We start from the raw sequence: 22,756 nt of genomic DNA, 5'->3' as shown, positions 1-22,756 counted from the left end.
TTATCCTCATTATCCAGCCGACCCATAAAATAAAGGTAACGTGTTATTTACGCCGCATAGTGAACGGCGTAAATTTATAACTCGAAAATCAATGCAATGCTGGAATAGCTGTTTATTTTCAAATAGCTCCTAAAATAAACTTAATAAAAGTTAATAAACATATTATATGAATCCAAAAATGGGGAAATTTAAAAATACAACTTGTCCCACAAAAAAACAAGCCCTTATACGACTATGTCGACGGAATAAAAAAAAGTTATGACTCTTGGAATGCGAAAGTGAAAAAACAAAAAATAATCCTTGGTCATTAATGTGTAAAAATTCCTGGTCATTAAGGGGTCAAGCAGAGCTTTTTTTTGGTGGAGTTAAACATAGTTTCAGTTTTAGCAGGCATTTGATGGGATTCCAGTTTTTTTTTTTTTTTTTAACCATACCTCTTAACACATCAGCGGAGATCTTAGGATTGTACTCCCAAATTTCTCCTTCTCTACCTAAGACTGATACTGTGTTCTAAATGCATGTAAACACCTCAAACAAGGCTTCTCCAGAAAATCCTATTGAATGATGTGCTGCTCCTCTTCTTCAAAAACGTTATAAAGAAAATATGTGTTCAAAATGATCATCTGAAGTTGCTTGTTGAAGTGTATGGCCAAACATTGCACAATTCTTTACTAAACGGAACCTAGAGAAAGTAATGAATGTCAAGTGGCCATGAACACCAGGGACTGTCATTATAATTACTTAAAGTAAGCCAACACAATCCTTTGTTCCTGTAACTGTAGAGATCAAGGTCTTGACAAGCCTGCACATTTTATAGCTTCCATTATTACTGAAGCCATTCTGACTCAATAAGATGTCTTCAAATGCAGTTTCTTTGTTTTCCAGTATCTAAATTGACCAACTTGAAGGATTGCTATAAAGGAGTTTAGATGCTTTTGCGGTCTTCATTCATCTTCCAACGCATCAGATCTTTGGCCTCTCCTTTTCCAAAGTTATCTAAGTCACAGTTAGTTGCTTTGGAAAAAGTTGCTCTTTATTTCTTTGTAATGTCTGATTCATAAATAGTCTTCAAATAATTTTCTTGCTAAACGACACCATCGTGTTTGTGTCAAATTTGGAGATGTATATATGTAATGATATACGTTTTTCTCTCGTTTAAAAATATAACATAAGGTCGATAAATAGCTTGAAGTCTTTGCATGAAGAAAATAATCACTCATTCTGAAATGTATGGTGGAATTTTTTTTCCAGCCAGACCATTATGCAGTGTGATATATATTAATGCTGGTGCCTATCAGTGAATGTGACTACAATACAAGGAAAATACAGACAAAAGTTATGCTACATCTCAGAGAATAATGAATAAGCATAGGCTATTATTGATACATGCATAAGTTAGAAATGTATATGTATAGATATGTAAGAGTACAACATGTTTCATTCTAGTGACGTTGCGTCTACAAAATTGTAATATAATGCAGAATTTTCATAGCATATTGAAGGTGAAACAAAAAACAAATGAGCTTTCAAGGTCTCTTTTAAAGGGTCCATTATGATTGAAAGGTAAGTAATATTTTATTTTATTTTCATCCTTTTTAGCCATTGTTTTTGTTTCTTAATCTAGAAATGAAAGTGAATTAGTGAAATGTTCTTTATCATAGAGCTGTATGAACTGCCCTTGGAAAAGCGTACATATGCTTTGTATGCTGCGGTAAGCCAGATGGTGGAGCTATAGTTACTTTTGCACTATTGGTCTGTTAACTAAATATATCTATTGCTTATTAAGCACAATTGTAATAAGCTAAAAAAAACAATGACAGGTCTGACAAAGTAATCATTGTGCTTTTTATAAAATATCAACTACAGCATGCATTATATGTATCAGGCTCCAATTTTTAATTGATTCAAAGTAGTCCAAAAATATAATTTCCATGGCAAGAAAAATTGTTTTGGATTTCATAAATTCAAGTTTGATGCCTTTTACCACAATAAAGTGCTTTTAAATGAGGCATAGATTGTGCATAAAAAAACATAGGGAATGCTAGCAGGAACTGTAGATGCAGGTTCCCTTAAAGAGTGTACTTTTTTCTAATATTTCATAACTTGTAAATTTCTATCACTTCGCTCATTTGATGTTTGTATGCATAATATGACATATGGGATAATGTCATATTTGTTAGGCTCTGTTCACACTTGCATTGTGCTTTCCACTTATAAAATAAAGTACTATGCATAGCCGAATCCGTCACATGATGGAAAATTAAGGGGGTGCACTGCATAATAATATCAGTATTGTAGAACTAGACATGGACGGTACATCCACTTGTTATACTTTGATCTACAGCTGTTAGGCAAAAGTTTATAAACATGAACAAGAGGTTCTTTGTTAACATTGTGATCAAATTGTGTAAGCCCACCTGCCACTTCACTGCGACCTCTTTAAAGTGGATCCCTACTCTATGGGTTGCAGCACCGCATGGTGGCCACTGCCACTGCAACACCGCTCCCACAGAGGGAGCAACCCAGAGGCCCAAAAGCACCCATGCTGCCAGGCCACACCAAGCCTCCTTGGCTTTGAGCCACTTCCCCCACAAGTGCAGCACTACAGCAACAGAAAGCACCCCAACCTGTGAACAGATTGCATAAGCTCACCTTTCTATGCGCTCCTAGTGGCCAACTGAGAGCACAAGAGCAGAAACACTTATGAGGTCATTCCCTAACTAAAATCACCAGGGCCGTATATGTGGAGTGCTAGTGCCAGGCAAAAAAAAAAAAAAAAAATAGGGGGATACACTGCATAATAATATCAGTATTGTAGAAGTAGACATGGACCGCACATCCACAATCGAATTGGTTGGCCTAATTTACACTTGCGTATTTTGGTCAGTATTCTGAATAAAAAGTATAACGGAAAATTAGCATGTATTTACAAACTAATGTTTGAATTTTTTTTTCAAAATACGCCCGTGTTAAAGTGGCCTTACTCTAATTAATATTTTCAGAGATGCTTTTGACTCCAAACAATCAATGTAATGCTTTTTTTTTTTTGCCATATTACAAGATACAGTATTTTCATTTGTCTTCTTTATCCCAGTTATGTTTAAATACTACATCATCCAATTCCTGTGTTAAAAACCATAGGCCATAACATGTTAGATGCATCAAAGCTGAGTTATTCATATACAGTACTGTGCAAATCTTTTAGGCCGTTAGGGAAAAAGAAAGATAGGACTGTTCAATTTCTGCATGCCCAATTTTTTTTTCCATTGGACTACAACCGATCAACTAAATTCTTACCCACATACGGACGTAGCAATACTGAATACGTTGACATGTAACTGTTTCTTTTGTGCAGCATAATAACTCAATTGATTTACCTGTAGTCCTGTGAAATATCACATTGCTGATGGTTCCGTGTTTTCCGTGTTTTCTGGTCCACTGTGGTGACGTGCCATTTCTAATGACATCACAGCACATGCACAGTAGGGGACTAAAAAAAACATTAACACAGGACCATCAAGGAATTTGAAAGGTGGAACATTAGTTAAAACTCACATACAAAAACCATACAGAACTCATTGACAGCGGTAAATCTGCAATATTTTTTCATTGTGCTCTAATTGCATGCTCATTTTTTAAATTGCATCAGATCTTCATAGTACCAACTTCAGTGTTTTCAAAATTTTTCACATATTTTGCACTACCTCCATATTTAGTAGAAATGTTCTTGTTGCAGACATTCTATCATGAGAAACAGATCAAATAAAGCTAGGAATTTCTGTTGTTTCTATAGAAGAAATGGGACACACTCAGTCCCCTTAGGGTATGTTCACATGGCCTAAAATCGGAAGCAGAACGCCTCCAAACATCTGCCCATTAATTTCAATGGGAAAACGGCGTTCTGTTCCGACGGAGCGTTTTTCGCAGCATTTTTTTATGCGTAAAAAAACGGCCACGAAAAAGAAGTGCAGGACACTTCTTGGGACGGTTTTGGAGCTGTTTTCCATAGACTCTAGTGAAAAAAGCTCCAAAAACGGACATAAAAAATGCTGCGAAAATCGCGAGTGGCACAAAAAACTTCTGAAAATCAGGAGCTGTTTTCTCTTGAAAACAGCTCCGTATTTTGAGATGTTTTTGACTCTGCGTGTGAACACACCCCCCTTTAGGACACAGCCTGTTTTGGCCTTCAGGACACAGCCTATTTTTTCAAATCTGACATGTGTCACTTTATGTGGTAATAACTCCGGAATGCTTTTACCTATCCAAGCGATTCTGAGATTGTTTTCTCGTGACATATTGTACTTTATGTTAGTGAAAAAATTTGGTCGATAAATTCAATATTTATTTGTGAAAAACTTCAAATTTTAGCAAAAATTTGCAAAAATTTGCATTTTTCTAAACTTAAATGTATTTGCTTGTGAAACAGATAGTAATACCACACAAAATAGTTACTAGTTACCATTTCCTATATGTCTACTTTATGTTTGCATCATTTTTTTTCACGTACTTTTATTTTTCGAGGACGTTACGAGGCTTAGAACTTTAGCAGCAATTTCTCATATTTTCAATAAAATTTCAAAAGGCTATTTTTACAGGGACCAGTTCAGTTCTGAAGTTGCTTTGAGGGCCTTATATATTAGAAAGTCCCCATAAATCACCCCATTTTGAAAACTGTACCCCTCAAGGTATTCAAAACCACATTCAGAAAATATTTTAACCCTTTAGGCGTTTCACAGGAATTAAGGCAAAGTAGAGGTGAAATTTACAAATTTCATTTTTTTTGCCGAAATTCATTTGTAATAAAAAAAAATCTGTAACACAGAAGGTTTTACCAGAGAAACGCAACTCAATATTTATTGCCCAGATTCTGCAGATTTTAGAAATATCCAACATGTGGCCCTAGTATGGTAATGGACTGAAACACAGGCCTCAGAAGCAAAGGAGCACCTAGTGGATTTCGGGGCCTCCTTTTTTTAGGAATATATTTTAGGCACCATGTCAGGTTTGAGGAGGTCTTGTGGTACCTAAACAGCCGAAACCCCCCCAAAGTGACCCCATTTTGGAAACTACACCCCTCAAGGCATTTTTCTAGGGGTATAGTTAGCATTTTGACCCCACAGTTTTTTTGCAGACTTTAGTGGAATTAGTCTGTGAAGATGAAAATCACCTATTTTTCTGTGGAAACATAGAATTTTTTCATTTTTACAAGGAATAAAGGAGAAAAAGCCGCCCAACATTTGTAAAGCAATTTCTCCCGATTACGGCAATACCCCATATGTGGTCGTAAACTGATGTTTGGACCCACAGCAGGGCTCAGAAGGGAGGGAGCGCCTTTTGGATTTTTTGAAGCAGATTTTGCTGGATTGGTTTTCAGTGCCATGTCGGGTTTGCAACGCCCCGGAGGGACCAAAACAGTGGAAACCCCCCAAAAGTCACCCTATTTTGGAATCTACACACCTCAAGGAATTTTTCTAGGGGTATAGTGAGCATTTTGGCCCCTCAGGATCTTTTTTAGAGCTAGGGTGACCAAAAAACAGCGATTTTGGCGCTTTAAATTCTTTATTTATTACAGCGTTCACCGTGCGCAATAAATTACGTTTTAATTTATTCTGCCGGTCGGTACGATTACGCCGATACCATATGTGTATAGTTTTTTTTAAGTTTTGCAGCGTTTGCACAATAAAATGAAGTTTCTATAAAATAATTTATTTTCTGGGACACGCTATTCTGAGCCGTAACTTTTTTATTTTTTCGTCAAAAAAGCTGTGGGAGGTCTTGTTTTTTGCGGGACGGGTTGTAGTTTTCATTGGTACCATTTTGGGGTAAATGCAACTTTTTGATCACTTTTTATTCTATATCTTGGGAGGGGTGGTGACCAAAAAATAGCGATGCTGACCGTTTTCAGTTTATTTTGTTTGCGGCGTTCACCGTGCGGAAAAATTAACATTATAGTTTCATAGATTGGGTCGTTACGAACGCGGCGATACCAAATATGTGTACTTTTTTTTAACGTTTTCATTTTTTCCCTATAATAAATGACTTATTATAGGAAAACAAAACCTTTTATTTTTACACTTTTATAAAACATTTTTATTAACTTTTTTTTACTTTTTACACTTTATATTTTTGTTTATTAACTTTTTTTTTTACTTTTTACACTTTCTTTTTTTGACCTGCAGCTCTGATCGCTGCTAGAATACATTACACTACCTAGGTAGTGTAATGTATTCCAACTGTCAGTGTGACGTCACAGTCACTCTGACAGTTGGTCTACGAGGATCAGCAGAGGCTGATCCTCATAGGCTGACATACATGGCAGACCTGGGGGCCGTTGTCTGGCCCCCAGGTGCCATCACAAGCATCAGAAGCCCCCACGATTGCATGGGGGCTGCTGATGCGCTACAAACCCGCTACATGCGGAGATCGCAATCGAGCCCCGCATGTAACGGGTTAATTGCCGAAATCAGCGGCGATGAGCCGCTGATCGGCAACACTGGAGAGTGTCAGCTGTCGGGGACAGCTGATCTCCCAAGTTCCCGATGCACACTGTCGCCGACAGTGTGCATCGGGAACGGCACAGTGACTTTCTGTCACTCTGACAGGAAGCCTATCAGGACCAGCCGAAGGTTGCTCCTGATGGGCTTCTGTCCATGGCAGACCCGGAAGCCATTGTTTGGCTTCCGTTTGCCATACTAACTATCGGCAGACCCCGCGATTTCGGACGGGGGTCTGCCGATATGTTAGAAACCCCTAAAATTCGGCGATTGCACCCGATCGCCGAATTTAAGGGGTTAATGCGCCGAAATCAGCGGCAAAGGACCGCTGGCCGGCAAGAGGGGAGTGTCAGCTGTCGGCGACAGCTGACCTCCTGGTTCCCGGTGCACACTGTCGCCGACAGTGTGCACCGGGATTAACTCAGTAACTGTACGTCCTCGTGCGGGAAGTAACTTCCTGCAACGACGTACAGTTACGTCCTGGTGCGGATAGGGGTTAAAGAATCATTGGGAAGCGCTTTTGACAAAGCGACTCCGATCAATTCTGGTTTTAGAGAGCTGTACATTAGACGCTCTAGAAATGTAACCAACGGGTACAAAGAAAAAGTGGAGTAGCCATGGCATCCAATCAGACTCCAACTCTTATTTTTCAGAGGCCCTTTGGAAAATCATAGCAGCCACCTGAATGGTTGTCATGGGCAAGTACTTCACTTTTCATTTGCACCAATTTTGATATATCTTCCCACTGTACTTACTCTCTTAGGCATCTTATAGATCCTTGTACATAAAGTGCCACTTTCTCATCTTAGTGACTATTTTTCAACACCAGAAAGCTGAGGTATATTACCAAATTACTAATTGGGTACACTATTTTAATAAGGGGTACTCTATAACCCTTTAGAGAAGCAAGCATTTTTATGACTTTGGGTTTATTTTTTAGGTGTTTAGTGGTATTCTCTGATCTATTATAAGGTAATGGGTTATTATAAATGAAAGAAGTTTAACTTATACTATAACATTTACTATAACATTTTTAACATAATATCAGGTAGCCACAAATTATTTTTAATAATTCTTTGTCAAACAACTGGTTAACGCTTTGTAAAGAATGTGATGCAAAGTGTGTATATTTTGGGTTTTGTCTCTATTGAGCACTTTGAACTAAAAAAATTTTTTGTATCTTGACATCATTTAGTCCGTACATGTTATTTAAAGGTTTTCAGAACTTGTGTGGGAGGACAATTTGTTTCCTATAAATGGATCAAAGAGCCTTTTTTTTTTTTCACCGACCTAAAGAGTTTTCTGTTGTATTTGCACCTTCAACTAGTTGGGTATAAAATAATAATAATAATTCATATGGCAGAATTCTGCAAATGTTGAGGACAAAGTCTGATATATGTGCAAATAGGTAAAAATAATTACAAAATTACGAAATGTTAAACATGTTGCCCATTATATTGATTTGTAAAAAGGTTTCATCTGGCAAGAAAAGAAGTGGTATTGAGTATACCCCTAGATAAACTTACCCTGGGATGTCGTATCAGCAGTATGGTGTACATTAACTTTTAACCTCAAATTGGTGACTAAATGAGTACATTGGCAATGGTGGATCTAATCTTAATTGCAAATATTATACTGAAAGATTATACTCCAAGGTAAAGACAGTTTTTATACATCTTGTCTAAACCTCTTAGTCTTCTTCTCCTAGTAGACATTAAATCAATCACTGAGAGAGCTGAAAGCAATTCTTTGAGATGAATGATTGAAATTGCACGTAGTTAAAAAGATAGAGAAATTAGGGAAGCCGCTGACAGTTCATGGGATTTACAATGTTTGAACATTATCATCCCTAATTGAGATGTGCAAGCTGATTGATGCAGATCTAAAATTCACAGAAGATTCTCAAACTTGGCATTGGTAAATACATTCATTAATTCACTCTGTTACAGAATACTGAGAATCAATAATCCTTATAATGATACCACATGTTTTATTTATTTGAAGTCTTGAGAATGGAAAATGTTCAAGTAATAAAAGACTGAGACATGCTCTGGGTCAAGAGATGTGTCTCATGTGGCGCTTGAATCTCCCGGGGGGGAAAAAAAAAGTGACACTGTTATACTACTCTGCGGATTACACTGGTTAAAAGATCAAAGAATTCCATCTAATGTATGTCCCTAACATATTGCTAGTAGCTGGATCACTTTCTCTGCAAGTGGTAGTGCAAAAATACAGGCAATTCACATTACTGTTAGTAATTAGAGATGAGCGAACTTATCAAAAGTTCGGTTCGGCTAGTTCGCCGAATTTCACAAAAAAGTTCGGTTCGGACCGAACTAGTTCTGACCGAACCTGTCACTTACGTGCGCCGAGCATGCTACTGTCCAGGGTGCTGATAGAGTTAATGGGCTGCACTAACTCTTTCAGCAACCTTCACAGTACATGCTCGGCGCGCGGAAAACACTATTTATGTAATAAAAAAATAAAAATTATACGTTCGTACTTACTTTCCTCCTGTCCGGCCTCCAGCGATGACGTTTCATCCCTTTCGCCGCTGCAGCCAATCACAGGCTGTAGTGGCGGTCACGCACGTCAGGATGACGCTTCATCCCACGTGACCGCCTCTGCAGCCAATCACAGGCTGCAGCGGCGACATGAATGAAACGTCATCGCTGGAGGCCGGACAGGAGGAAAGTAAGTATGAACGTATTATTATTATTTTTTGGCATGTATGTATGTTGGCATGTATGTATGTATGTTGGCATGTATGTATGTTGTCATGTATGTATGTATGTATATCTGTGCATGTATGTTGGCATGTATGTATATATGTGCATGTTTGTATGTATATTTGCATGTATATATTTGCATGTATGTATGTATGTATGTATGTTTGCATGTATGTATTTTTGCATGTATGTTGTCATGTATGTATGTATGTTGTCATGTATGTATATATGTGCATGTGTGTATGTATATTTGTATGTATGTATGTTTGCATGTATGTGTGTTTGCATGAATGTATGTTTGCATGTATGTATGCATGTTTGTATGTATATTTGCATGTGTGTATATATATATGTATGTATGTTGTCATCTATGCATGTATGTTGTCATGTATGTATATATGTGCATGTATGTTGGCATGTATGTATATATGTGCATGTGTGTATGTATGTATATTTGCATGTATGTATGTTGTCATGTATGTATGTATATATGTGCATGTATGTTTGCATGTATGTTGGCATGTATGTATACATGTGCATGTTTGTATGTATATTTGCATGTATATATGTTTGCATGTGTGTATGTATGTTTGCATGTATGTATGTTTGCATGTATGTATGTTGTCATGTATGTTTGTATGTATGTTGTCATGTATGTATGTATATATGTGCATGTATGTATGTTTGCATGTTTTTATTTTTGCATGTATGTTTGCATGTATGTTTATATATATGTGCATGTATGTAATTATGTTTGCATGTATTTATGTTTGCATGTATATTTGTGCATGCTTGTATATATGTATGTATCTTTGCATGTTTGTTTGTATGTATGTTTTCATGTGTGTGTGTATGCATGTATGTATGATAGTTTGCATGTATATATGTGTGTATGTTTGCATGTATGTATATTTGCATGTATATATGTGCATGCTTGTATATATGTATGTATGTTTGTATATATGTATGTATGTATATTTGTATATATGTATGTATGGCCATGTATGATACTGTCTGCTGGCGCCCTGTATCTAAGTCAACTTCACGGCAGGCTTCTATACATGGTATAACAGTCAGTATCACACATTAAACTGAATCTAAGCCTACGACATGTTTTATTTCATTTTTTTTTTTTTTTTACAGGTTTGGTGTTTGGACTACGTCGGTTTCGAGGACTACTTAGATGACGTTTTTTTTTTCTACAATAAAATGGTTAATGAGGGTTGTGTTGGGGGTGCTTTATTTCAATAAAATATTTTATCTATATCTTTGTCTTTTCAAATTTTATTATTACCACTTTAGTAATGGCCGCTGTCTGAGTGACAACATCCATTACTAAGGCGAGGCTTAGTGTTAGCCGGTGCAGAGGCTAACACTAACCACCATTATTACCCCGGTACCCAAAACCACCAGGGGTGCCGGGAAGAGCCAGGTACGATCCAGTACCCGACCATCTGTTGTGATGGTCGGGCCCTGGGGCGGCCGCAGGCTGGTATTATGAGGCTGGGAAGGGCCAAAAACAGTGGACCTTCCCACCCTTGTAATGCTAGGCTGCTGCTGCTGTGTTGTATCTGGCTGGTTATAAAAGTGGGGGGGGACCCCACGTCATTTTTTTTAAATTATTTATTTATTTACATTTTTTTTTTAAAAAAGACATGGGGTTCCACCCAATTTATCATAACCAGCCACATACAACACAGTGTTATTAGCCTGGGAATGGACAAAACCAGTGGCCCTTCCCACCCATGTAATGCCAGACTGCTGCGGCCTTGTATATGGCTGGTTATTAAAAATGTGGGGGACCCGTCTATTGCTAAATTTGTTAAATTAAAAAAAAAAAACGACGTGGGGGTCCCCCCCATTTTTATAACCAGCCCGATACAACACAGCAGCTGCAGCCTAGCATTACAAGGGTGGGAAGGTCCACTGATTTTGGCCCTTCCCAGCCTCATAATACCAGCCTACGGCCGCCCCAGTACCCGACCATCACAACAGATGGTCGGGTACTGGATCGTACCAAGCTCTTCCCGGCACCCCTGGTGGTGGTGGGTACCGGGGTAATAATGGGTGGTTAGTGCTAGCCTCTGCACCGGCTAACACTAAGTACCGCCTTAATAATGGATGCTGTCAATCAGCCAACTGCCATTATCTAGGCACTAATAAAGTTTGAAAAAAAAACACAAAGACAATTCTTTTTTATTGAAATAAGAAATCCCCAACAAAACCCTCGTTAACCATTTTATTAAAATTTGAAAAAACGCAGATCTACGCAGTAGTCCAACGAATTGAAGATGTAGTCCAATCGGTACATCAAAATCTGCAACAACATAAAAAAACAGTTATCAATGTGAACAATACCAATACTTCTACTCACCTACACACATATATACACGCACACACAAACAAACAACCATACACAGACACACACATATATACACAAACACAACAAGATATACACACACACACACACACACACACACATAAACAGACAAACACACATATACACGAACTCACACATATACAAACAAAAACACACATATCCAAACACACACACACACACAGTTATACACACATACACGAACACATATACACAAACACATATACAAACAAAAACACACATACCCAAACACACATATACACAAACACATATACACAAACACACCCATATATACACACAAACACACACCCATATACACACATATACACATATACAAAAACACACACAAACATCTACACACAAACATATACACAAATACACCCATATATACACAAACATATACACAAAACACATATACACAAACACACCCATATATACACACACATATACACAAACACACATATAAAAACAAAAACAGACAAAGTCACATACCCAAACACACACATACACAAACACGGTTTCTTTTAAATGCTGCTGGGGAACCCGCTCGATCCACTATATAAGGCTGCGCTACAGTGCAGCATTTAAAAGAAACAGGATCCTGACCTGTCCATATAGTTTAAGGCAGCACAGAGTATTTCAGGAGATGAGCGTTCAGATTCAGTGCTGCTGCGAACTCTGCTCTTACCATTACGTAGCTCTCAGTCTGTTACCTCTCTTCCACTCCTGTCCTCCAGAACACCTTCACATGATTGGCAAGTCACCACGTAATGGTAAGAGCAGAGTTCACAGCAGCACAGAGTATTTCAGGAGATGAGCGTGCGGATCTTGTGCGGGGTGGTGACTTGCCAATCATGTGAAGGTGTTATTGAGGACAGGAGTGGAGGAGAGGTAACAGACTGAGCTACGTAATGGTAAGAGCAGAGTTCACAGCAGCACTGAATCTGCACGCTCCTCTCCTGAAATACTCTGTGCTGCTGTGAACTCTGTTCTTACCATTACGGAGCTCAGTCTGTTACATCTCCTCCACTCCTGTCCTCTATAACACGTTCACATGATTGGCAAGTCACCACCACGCACAAGATCTGCACGCTCATCTCCTGAAATACTCTGTGCTGCTGTGAACTCTGCTCTTACCATTACGTGGTGACTTGCCAATCATGTGAAGGTGTTCTTGAGGACAGGAGTGGAGGAGAGATAACAGACTGAGAGCTACGTAATGGTAAGAGCAGAGTTCACAGCAGCACTGAATCTGCACGCTCATCTCCTGAAATACTCTGTGCTGCCTTAAATTCTGTGGACAGGTCAGGATCCTGTTTCTTTTAAATGCTGCACTGTAGCGTAGCCTTATATAGTGGATCGAGCGGGTTCCCTAGCAGCATTTAAAAGAAACAGGATCCTGACCTGTCCACAAAGTTTAAGGCAGCACAGATTATTTCAGGAGATGAGCACGGGCAGCCGTTCGTTTTTCCGAGCCGTGCTCCCATCATGCACACGACCGTAAAAATACCCGTTATTGCGGGTCGTAATTACGACCCGCAATAACGGGCTCATAGACTTCTGTTACCCACGGGTACCTTTCCGTATTCTCACGGGAAGGTGCCCGTGCCGTTAAAAAAATAGAACATGTTCTATTTTTCGGGCCGTGCTGCTATAATTATAATGACAGCACGGTTCGCAAAAGCGGCCGGCTGCCCGTGGCCGGCCGGCCGTGCTCGTAGTTACGAGTCGTAATTACGAGCACGGCCCGTAAAATAAAAAAATAGAACATGTTCTATCTTTTTAACGGCACGGGCACCTTCCCGTGAGAAAACGGGAAGGTACCCGTGGCTAACAGAAGTCTATGGGCCCGCTATTTCGGGTCGTAATTACGACCCGTGATAACGGGTGTTTTTATGGTCGTGTGCATGAGGCCCCGTAATGACGGGTGGCTACATGTGTGCACCCGTCATTACGGCAGCGTTGCTAGGCGACGTCAGTAAGGGTATGTGCACACACACTAATTACGTCCGTAATGGACGGACGTATTTCGGCCGCAAGTACCGGACCGAACACCCTGCAGGGAGCCGGGCTCCTAGCATCATATTTATGTACGATGCTAGGAGTCCCTGCCTCTCCGTGGAACTACTGTCCCGTACTGAAAACATGATTACAGTACGGGACAGTTGTCCTGCAGAGAGGCAGGGACTCCTAGCATCGTACATAACTATGATGCTAGGAGCCCGGCTCCCTGCACTGTGTTCGGTCCGGTACTTGCGGCCGAAATACGTCCGTCATTTACGGACGTAATTAGTGTGTGTGCACATACCCTAAATAGTCACTGTCCAGGGTGTTGAAAGAGTTAACTGATCGGCAGTAACTGTTTCAGTACCCTGGACAGTGACTACCGATCACAGTACCTGTAAAAAAAAAGACGTTCATACTTACCGAGAACTTTCTGCTTCCTCCAGTCCGGTCTCCTGGCCGTTGCCTTGGTGACGCGTCCCTCTCGACATCCGGCCCGACATTCCTTGATGACGATGCAGCCCATGTGAGCGCTGCAGCCAATCACAGGCTGCCGCGGCCTCTGCAGCCAATCACAGGCTGCAGAGGCCTCTGCAGCCAATCACAGGCTGCCGCGTCAGAAAAGGTCGGACTGGAGGAAGAAGAGGGACTCGTCACTAAGACAACGACCGGGTACGTATGAAATGCTTTTTATTTTATTTTTAATCAGCAGCCTCTTTTCTCTATCAGTGATTGATAGAGATAAGTGGCTGCCGATTTGTATAATGTTTTTGACCGGGTTCGGTCAAAACGGGTTCGGCCGAACCCGGTGAAGTTCGGATTCGCTGCGAACCGAACTTTACCGGAAGTTCGGACCGAAACCGGGTTCGGTTGTCCCGGTTCGCTCATCTCTATTAGTAATACTTAAAGGGTAGCTAAACTTCTAAAATACTTTTGACATGTCATAGTGACATGTCAGCAGTTTTGATCAGTGGGGGTCCGAGCATTGAGACCCCCACCTATCGCTAAAATGAAGTGGCAGAAGCGTTCAGGTCAGCACTGTGCCACTTCGTTTCTGATCGGCTTTCCTCGGTAAGCCAAGCAAGCGGTGTACGGACTCATAGACATTCTGTTGAGCCCGTACACCACTCCGAGAAAAGCAGAAGTACGTAAGCCGATCAGAAACTAAATGGAATAGCACTCACCCGAGCACTTCTGCCGCTTCACTTTAACAATCAGTGGGGGTCTCAGTGCTCGGACCCTCACCAATCAAAACTTCTGACATGTCACTATGACCTGTCAAAGTTTTCTAAAAGTCTAATTACCCTTTAAAGCGGTTATCTGGATTAGACAACCCATGTTCATATAAATTATACCCCAAATAAAAGATGATCATGTGGGGGTGCGATCAGCTACAGTATTATCACACAGCAAATGTTATTTCTCATGCAAAATAAAATATTGCAAGGCACTTATTGAAATTAGTGGGTCATCTGTGTTATACATGGACATCGCCCTGGATAATTGAAAGGGATTTTAGCAAGTGACCCACTTTATTACTTTCATATGCCCCAACAAGACATATGCAAAGTGATTGCAAATAATTCCTTTAAATTGTTGCTGAACTTTCACAAAACTTCTGATGAGTGGAGGTCTGGGGGGGGGGGGGATACGCTAGTGCACCTTCGGCTTTGATCGGCTCTCCTCAGTAACCTGTATCCGGGCTCATATAGAAAGTCTTTAAGATATATTGTGGTTAAACAGTCTATAAGCTGATGATAGGCTGCATGAATGTTGGGATTACTTCCACATACAGATTCTTACATTTTTAGATATGTATCTGTGTAATTTGTGTAATTTTACAAATACTAGTTGTAATATGCTGATGGATGATATCTGTATTGCTTTTCCTTCAAGGCCTGCTTTCTCGACATGCCTGCTTGTGAACCTGGAAGTTTACAGAAGTTAGCTGGGATTTTAAAATGTATGGTGTATACTTAGGATAGACCATTAATATTAGATCAGTGGGGAGTCCAGCACTCCACACCCCCGCCTATTAGCTGCTTGAAAGAGGGGCCACGGCGCTTGTACGAGCATTGTAGACTTGTCATTGTTTAAATAGGTTTCATTCCTGTTTGTATATTTACATGTATACCAGTGTTGTGCCATTCAAGCTATGAAAGGATTGGTGTGTGAAATACAAGCAGTAATGAAACCTATGTAAACAATGAAGATGCTGCAGCGCTAGTACGAGCACCGGGGCCCCTTCAAACAGCTGATTGGTGAGTGTACCGAGAATCTGACCCCCACTACACTAATATTGACAGACTATCCTAAGGATAACCCCTTTAACCTCTTAATGACCACTCAATTTACCTTTTCATGGTAGCCATTAAGGGTACTTATGCCATAGCATTGTGAAAAGGCGGCACTGTGACATAAGCCTTCTGTTCTAATGGGCAGGATTGAAGTTACCATCTAAGTGGTTTAAGAGGGGGCTCCCTCTTTCACCCCTTCAGCAGTCCTGCAATGCAATTGTGGGGTGCAAATGGTTTTTATGAAAGCTGGGGGCCTAACAAATGCTCCCAGGTCTGCTCTCAGTAAATACCTAGTAGGCTCTGCCAAAGGCATGATCTAATAGAGTTTTACACTAACAGCAAAATACAATATTAGAAAAGCGATCAAATGATCGCATAGTAAAATCCAATAGTGGGACTAAAAAAAGCTAAAAAATAGTTTAATAAAGTTAATAATAAATAAATGAAAAATCCAGAGTTAAAAAAAATAAATTAAAACACCACTTTTTCCCCTTACAAAATCCTTTATTATTAATATATATATATATATTTTTTTTAAAAAGCTATAAATATAAATACTTATAAATATTTTTTGTGCAAAAATATTAGTAAAACAAAAATAAACTATAATAAACGATATGATTTTGGTATTGCTGTAATCGTATCAACCCGCAAAATATAGTTATTATGTTATTTATAATACACGGTAAATGGTGTAAATATACAATGCAAAAGAGAATGGTAAAAATTCTGGTTTTTTTTCCATTTCCCTACACAAAACCTCAATAAAAGTTTATCAAAAAATAATATATACCCTAATTTGGTGCCATTCAATAATACCACTTGTCCACAAAAAAATAATTCCTTACATCGGCTATGTCTACTGAAAAATATAAAAGTTATGGCGTTTGAAATGTGACAATCAAAACTGTGTCGCCGGGTGTCAGTGGGATGAGAGGGAGCTCCCTCCCTCTCTCCGAAACCACTCAGATGCGGTGCACGCTATTCAGCACCGTATCTGAAGGGTTAAACGGGTGAGATCGATACTAATATCGATCTCACCCGGTCGAGCAGGGACGCCCCCAGCCCTCAGCTACCTCTGGCAGGTGAGAGCAGGGAGATTTGACAGCTCCCTGCTCTGTTTACTTATTCCGATGCAGCAACGTAAAAAGTCTATTGCATCGGAATAAGGCCCGTTAGTGACCGACGTAAAAACACTATGGGCCGGTCACTAATGGGTTAAAATAGTCTGGTCGCTAATGGGTTAAATCTCAGTGGTCATTTTCTTAATTCAATACATTTTTATTAGAATTTTCCAAAAGAACAACAACGACATAAAGATCTCTAAACATGGCGAGATCCGAACAAATGTACAATTAGATACAAAACAAGAGATAAACATTGCCTCTGAATAAAGAGAACATCCATAGATGCTTTTCAAGTTACTTCACTTGAAGTATTTAGACTGCATCCACCTTTCCCATGACTTTAACTTATGATGATGCTTTCGGACATGTGAAATTAATGACGTTTCATGGTGACATTGAATATTTACTCGACGAATAACCTCCGAAATACAAGGAGGAACCGGGGACTTCCAAGACTGAGCTATAGCCATTCTAGTAGCAATTAGAATATGATGTGTAAGCAATCTCAAATCAGGAGAAATATCTTCAAGTGAAATATCAAGAATTGCTAAAGAAGTATCGATATAAATGTAGGAATCTGAGAGCTTCTAAATCAAATCAAACGTATCGATCCATAAAGGTGTAAGAGGGAACCTGTAAGTCCACAACCCCTCCAACAAGCCCTAGAAGTCTCATGAAAAATATGCATCAGTCTAGAAGGTGTAAGGTGAATTTTTTTCATTAATTCCATATGATTCACACATTTAGAATGTTTAGATGCCCAAGTAGATGCATTAATCCACTGCTCAGTTGAAAAGGAAGTCCCCAATTCTCCCTCCCACTTTTTCATATATATTGCCCCCCCCTCCCACCTTAAGAATCAAGTCGTAGCTACATGTCAAACCCTTTTCATGTCCTGGCCAGGCACACACAAATTTATTAAAGGCATTAAAAATAGTTGGCGTCAATGGAAGCTTTACGGACTGAATTAGATGCCTCATCTGAAGGTACTGAAAAAAATACCTAGAAGAGATATTATAGGCTTTTGTAAGGTTCTCAAAAGACTTAAACTGTGGCCCCTCAAAAAAATCTGAAAACCAGATAAGGCCAGCTTCCAACCATGGTTTAATTGCAATGTGAGGTAGAAAGACTGTCATTAACCTGTAACTGAATTTGATTTAGTGAGACATAAATCCAACGTTCTTTACAAACATACATCTTCCAAACTTGCAGGGAGTCAGACATCAACATCAGAGGCATAGGAGGAGGTCTAGCACCCAAAAAGAGTAGCAATCATAAAATGTTTCATTGATAAAGTAGAAAACATTGTATCTTCCAAATGAGACCATAAATTCACATCAGGAGAACACCAACTCGATCACATCTGGTCCATAATAGCCGCTATATTATACCCTTTTAAGTTCGTAACCCCAATTCGCCATATTTACCCTTTTGAAAAAGAAGATGTTTAGCTACCCTCGTTCTCTTATTATTCCATATAAACTTCATAAATAAAGTCTGTAATTGAGATAATAGCGAAGACTATATAAAATAAGGAATTGTCCTATAATAGTACAAGTATTTAGGTAAAAGAAGCATTTTTACTAAATTAATCCTGGCCATCCAAGATAATTGAAACGTATCCAATCTATTACATTCCTGTGTCAAATGCAACATGAGATCCGTATAATTTGTATTCATAACCATGGCCGGGTGAGGAGTCAATATTATCCCCAAATATGGTAGACCCTTATCGGCCCATGTAAAGTTAAAACTAGGAAGGAGCGGTTTTAATATTCGTGGAATATTAATGGGCATCAACAGAGATTTAGATACATTTAATTTGTAATATGACATCTCAGAGTAAAATTTTATAATTTTAGTAATTTCGGACAGGAAGACATTGGGGATTTACAAATGAGCACCACATCATCCGCATAAGGACCAATTTTATGTTCACGACCTCCAGCCTGAATACCCGTAATTTGCGGAGATGTTCTGATCATTTCCGCGAAGGGTTCCATACATAAATAAAAAATGAGAGGAGACAAAGGGCAATTCTGGCGAGTGCCATTGCTTATTAAAAGTGATTTGGACAAGAATCCAGAAGTAAAAACAATAGCGGACGGGGTGGAATAAAAAGAAAGAACTGCCTGCTTTAAAAAGGAATGAAAGCCAAATTTATCTAATACCTCTTACAGAAAGCGCCAATGTACCCGGTCAAATGCCTTTTCCGCCTCTAAAGAGAGGACAACGGTGGGTTCCGAAGAATCATATGCCATCTGAATCAAATCTAGTAATCTTCTTGTGCCATCTCTGGCTTGACGTCCCTTCACAAACCCTACTTGGTCTAGGGAAATCAATGAGGGCAAATAGTCATTGATTCGCATCACTATTAATTTGGAGAAAATCTTTATATCACTATTTAACAATGAAATTGGACGAAAGTTTTCTGGTTTATCCGGTAATTTGCCAGGTTTAGGAAGAGTAATCAAGATTGCCTGAAGAATTTCTGACGGATGTGATTGTTTGGTCACCATCTCATTATAGGTAGAATTCATGTATGGAAGAAGTATTTCTTCAAACACTTTAACATACTCATTAGAACGCCCATCTGGACCCGGAGATTTATTTTGTTTCAACCAATTTATTACCCTTTTTATTTCCATCTCTGAAATGGGCTCATTTAAACTACTTAGTTAAGAGTCCGAAAGCTTTGGAAGAACAATCTCAGACATAAACTCTTTGATTAAATTTGCCGATACTTGTGGCAAAGAAGAGTCATCTTTTAAATTATACAATTTACTATAATATTCCATGAAGCAATCAGCAATCTTTTGAGGATCATATACCTTGTGACCATTGGAAAGAGATAAGTATTGAATTTTGGATTTAGCGATTTGGCATTTCACTCTCCTTGCCAGAAATTTACTAGGCCTATCCCCCTGAGCATAAAAATTTAATTTGAGACGATTTACATTTTTATCATATTGAAATAAATTCAAGGTCTTAAGTTGTTCTCTTAAGTCTGTAAGGATATCTCTTACAACAGTTGTAGGAGTAGATTTCATTAAGGTTTCATTGACCAGAATTGCTGCTAAAAGCAAATCCATCTTTTTATTCCTTTCACGTTTTGCCTTAGCAGCAAGTTGTATAAAAAGCCCATGCACAAAAGCCTTGTGAGTACACCACACCATTTCTGAAGAGGAAGAGGGTGAATTTATTTCAAAGAACTCTTTTAATGCTACCTTTATAGAATCTTTATTAGGCCGAGAATTCAAGAGAAATGTATTCAATTTCCATGGGGCTCTAGGGGGTAAATTATATTTATCCTTTAGGGTTAGGGAAATGGGAGCATGGTCCGACCACGTAATAATACCAATGTCAGTTTTTTCAAAATTCAATAAAATCTCCCTGTCTACCAAGAAAAAATCTATTCTGGAATATACCCTGTGGGGTGCTGAGAAAAAAAGTGAAATCCTTTTCCGATGCATAGCGCCACACATCATGCAAATATTCCTCTGAAGCCAACGACTCCATATCCAAACCCCTGCCAATCTCTGAGTTAGATCTGTCTAATCTGTTATTCATCACTATATTAAAATCTCCACAAATTAACAAGATTTCTTGTTGCATACTTTTAGCTTTAGCTATAACTTTAGTAATAAAAGGAACCTGACGTTTGTTAGGCGCATATATGGAAACAATGGTATACAAAACTGAATCCAATTTACAAACCAAAATTATATACCGCCCAAGAGGATCTATGAGAGAATTAATATGCTCAAATGTTACCGAATTTTTAATTGCAATAGTGACTCATGCTTTTTTCCACATCAGAAGCAGCGGAGATAACATGCGAAAATTTAGAATATTTAAGGAGATGAACATCATTGGCACGCAAATGAGTTTCCTGAATGCACACTATATCACATCTAGAGGTACTCACTTCCTTCCATAACAAGGAACGCTTAAAGGGGGAGTTCAAGCCATGCACATTAAGTGATAAAAACTTAAGACCCATTATAACCTATATGAGAGATTCTCCTATGAATCATTATTCTCTTTAAGATTGAGGCCAAGAAATTAATAAAAACAAAAAGACATGTCAGAAAAAACATATTCCAACTAAATACAGTACCCCAAAAAAAAGAATAAAAAATCAACACATTCATTCCCTCTTTCAGGGAAAAATAGGAGGTAAAGTCAGTTGAACCTGTCATTCCACAGGTAAGTAGGAACAATCAAACAACCTACCACCAAGAATTTCAGAAGAAAATGAAGCTCTTATACATATAACATTATAGAGTGAATTCTCAGTCAATCTCGCATGCTTTGTCTCGATCGTCTGCCCTTCTCTGACCATAACGGAGTAACAATTTCCGGATGGGAATCTCCCCTACGCGGGGGGCTTTGTGAAGGTGAAGGAATTAATCCCCAGTCATGGAGTAAATTTTTGTTGACACATGAACACTTCCATTCCGAGAAACAATGAGCTTCACCTGAAATCCCCATTTATAGATGATACCTTTGTCTCGCAAAATTTTGGTGAAAGGCATAAACTCCCTACGGCTTAACATAGTAGCCGCTGATATATCTGGATAAATCACAATCTCTTTCCGGCAAATCAGGAGAGTTCTTCAGAGCACGAAGAAATTCATCTTTAATATGGAAGAAATGGATACGAGCAATGGAATCCCGTGGAAGATGTGCCGCAATGTGTCTAGGTTTGGGAATACGGTGAATCCTGTCGATAGTCATATCCAATGCAGTTTTTTGAGGTAATACCAATGTTAGTAAATCTGTCAAGTATAAATGAGGTTGATCCGGGGTCACCAATTCTGGTATACCCCTAATTCTAACATTGTTTCTCCGAGATCTATCCTCAAGATCCAAAACTTTATTTGACAGCCTCTGGACCTCTTCCTCCAGAGATGAGTTCGCATCTATCAGCGAATTATGCGACTTAGCAAATGTGTCAATTTTATGCTCAATATGGTCTGTTCTGGAGGATATAGCAAGAATGTCCGTTTTCAGTTCTCTCTGCATGCTCTTGAAATCGGACTGTAAAGAATCTCTCAATGAAGATGACAATTTTTTAATTGTATTCTCTGACACTGGCTGTAAATCAGGATCTTCCCTCACATCGGTATCTAACGATTCTACCCTTGAAGAAGTTGGAGAGGAAGGAGGCAAAGATAAGCGTCTCTGTGCTCCCACCCGCTGAGAAGGAGAATTGGCAAAAAACTGTGTGAGTTTAGTGGGTTTTGATTTCTGATCTTTTTTCTTTCTGTTTCCACCCATGATGTACTGGGCTTGTCAGGCAAGTGAAAGTACTAAATCGATGTCACGGAGCTGTGTCTGAGTGGTATCAGATGAAAATTAACTCTGTAAAAGACTGTAATGACACTTATGAAAATAGATTCAGGAGATAGATATGCCTTGAGCATACACCTCGTGTCTGCTAGAGAAACAAGATGGAGGATCCCTCAAGTTTCAGCCACGTGACCCGCACCAGCTCCAGGTGACTGAGGTACACTCTTATTCTGTACTCCTTCCACAGGTTCACAGAGTCCCTCACCCTCACACGGTGCCAGAATCACTGCAGTAAACTTATCTTTGCAGGCACCGCTAGACAGCCGACATCCAGACAGGATCACAGAGCACAACTCCCCGCTGAGACACGTAATCCTCCATAGCAGATCCGACACCCGCTCCAGTCAGCTTTCACTCCCGTCAAGCCTCCAGA

The 22,756-nt window shown here is 39.3% G+C and overlaps 1 protein-coding gene and 1 long non-coding RNA gene across 4 annotated transcripts in view; one reads left to right on the top strand and one right to left on the bottom strand.

The window, feature by feature from the left end:
* LOC142742629 (uncharacterized) overlaps nt 1-9,065 on the bottom strand; it is a 58,747-nt gene extending 49,682 nt beyond the window's left edge. The window contains exons 1-2 of the long non-coding RNA XR_012881413.1: nt 9,002-9,065; nt 3,378-3,490 (exon numbers count right to left, since the gene is read on the bottom strand). This is a non-coding gene — a long non-coding RNA (uncharacterized LOC142742629). The remainder of the gene's footprint in view (nt 1-3,377; nt 3,491-9,001) is intronic.
* GABRG3 (gamma-aminobutyric acid type A receptor subunit gamma3) overlaps nt 1-22,756 on the top strand; it is a 485,326-nt gene that overhangs the window by 45,427 nt on the left and 417,143 nt on the right. The window lies entirely within an intron of this gene.

This window comes from Rhinoderma darwinii, chromosome 2 (assembly GCF_050947455.1).
Source record: "Rhinoderma darwinii isolate aRhiDar2 chromosome 2, aRhiDar2.hap1, whole genome shotgun sequence".
NCBI lineage: Eukaryota > Metazoa > Chordata > Amphibia > Anura > Rhinodermatidae > Rhinoderma > Rhinoderma darwinii.
Note: the sequence above shows the minus strand (reverse complement) of the source record. Positions and strands in the feature narration are given on the sequence as shown.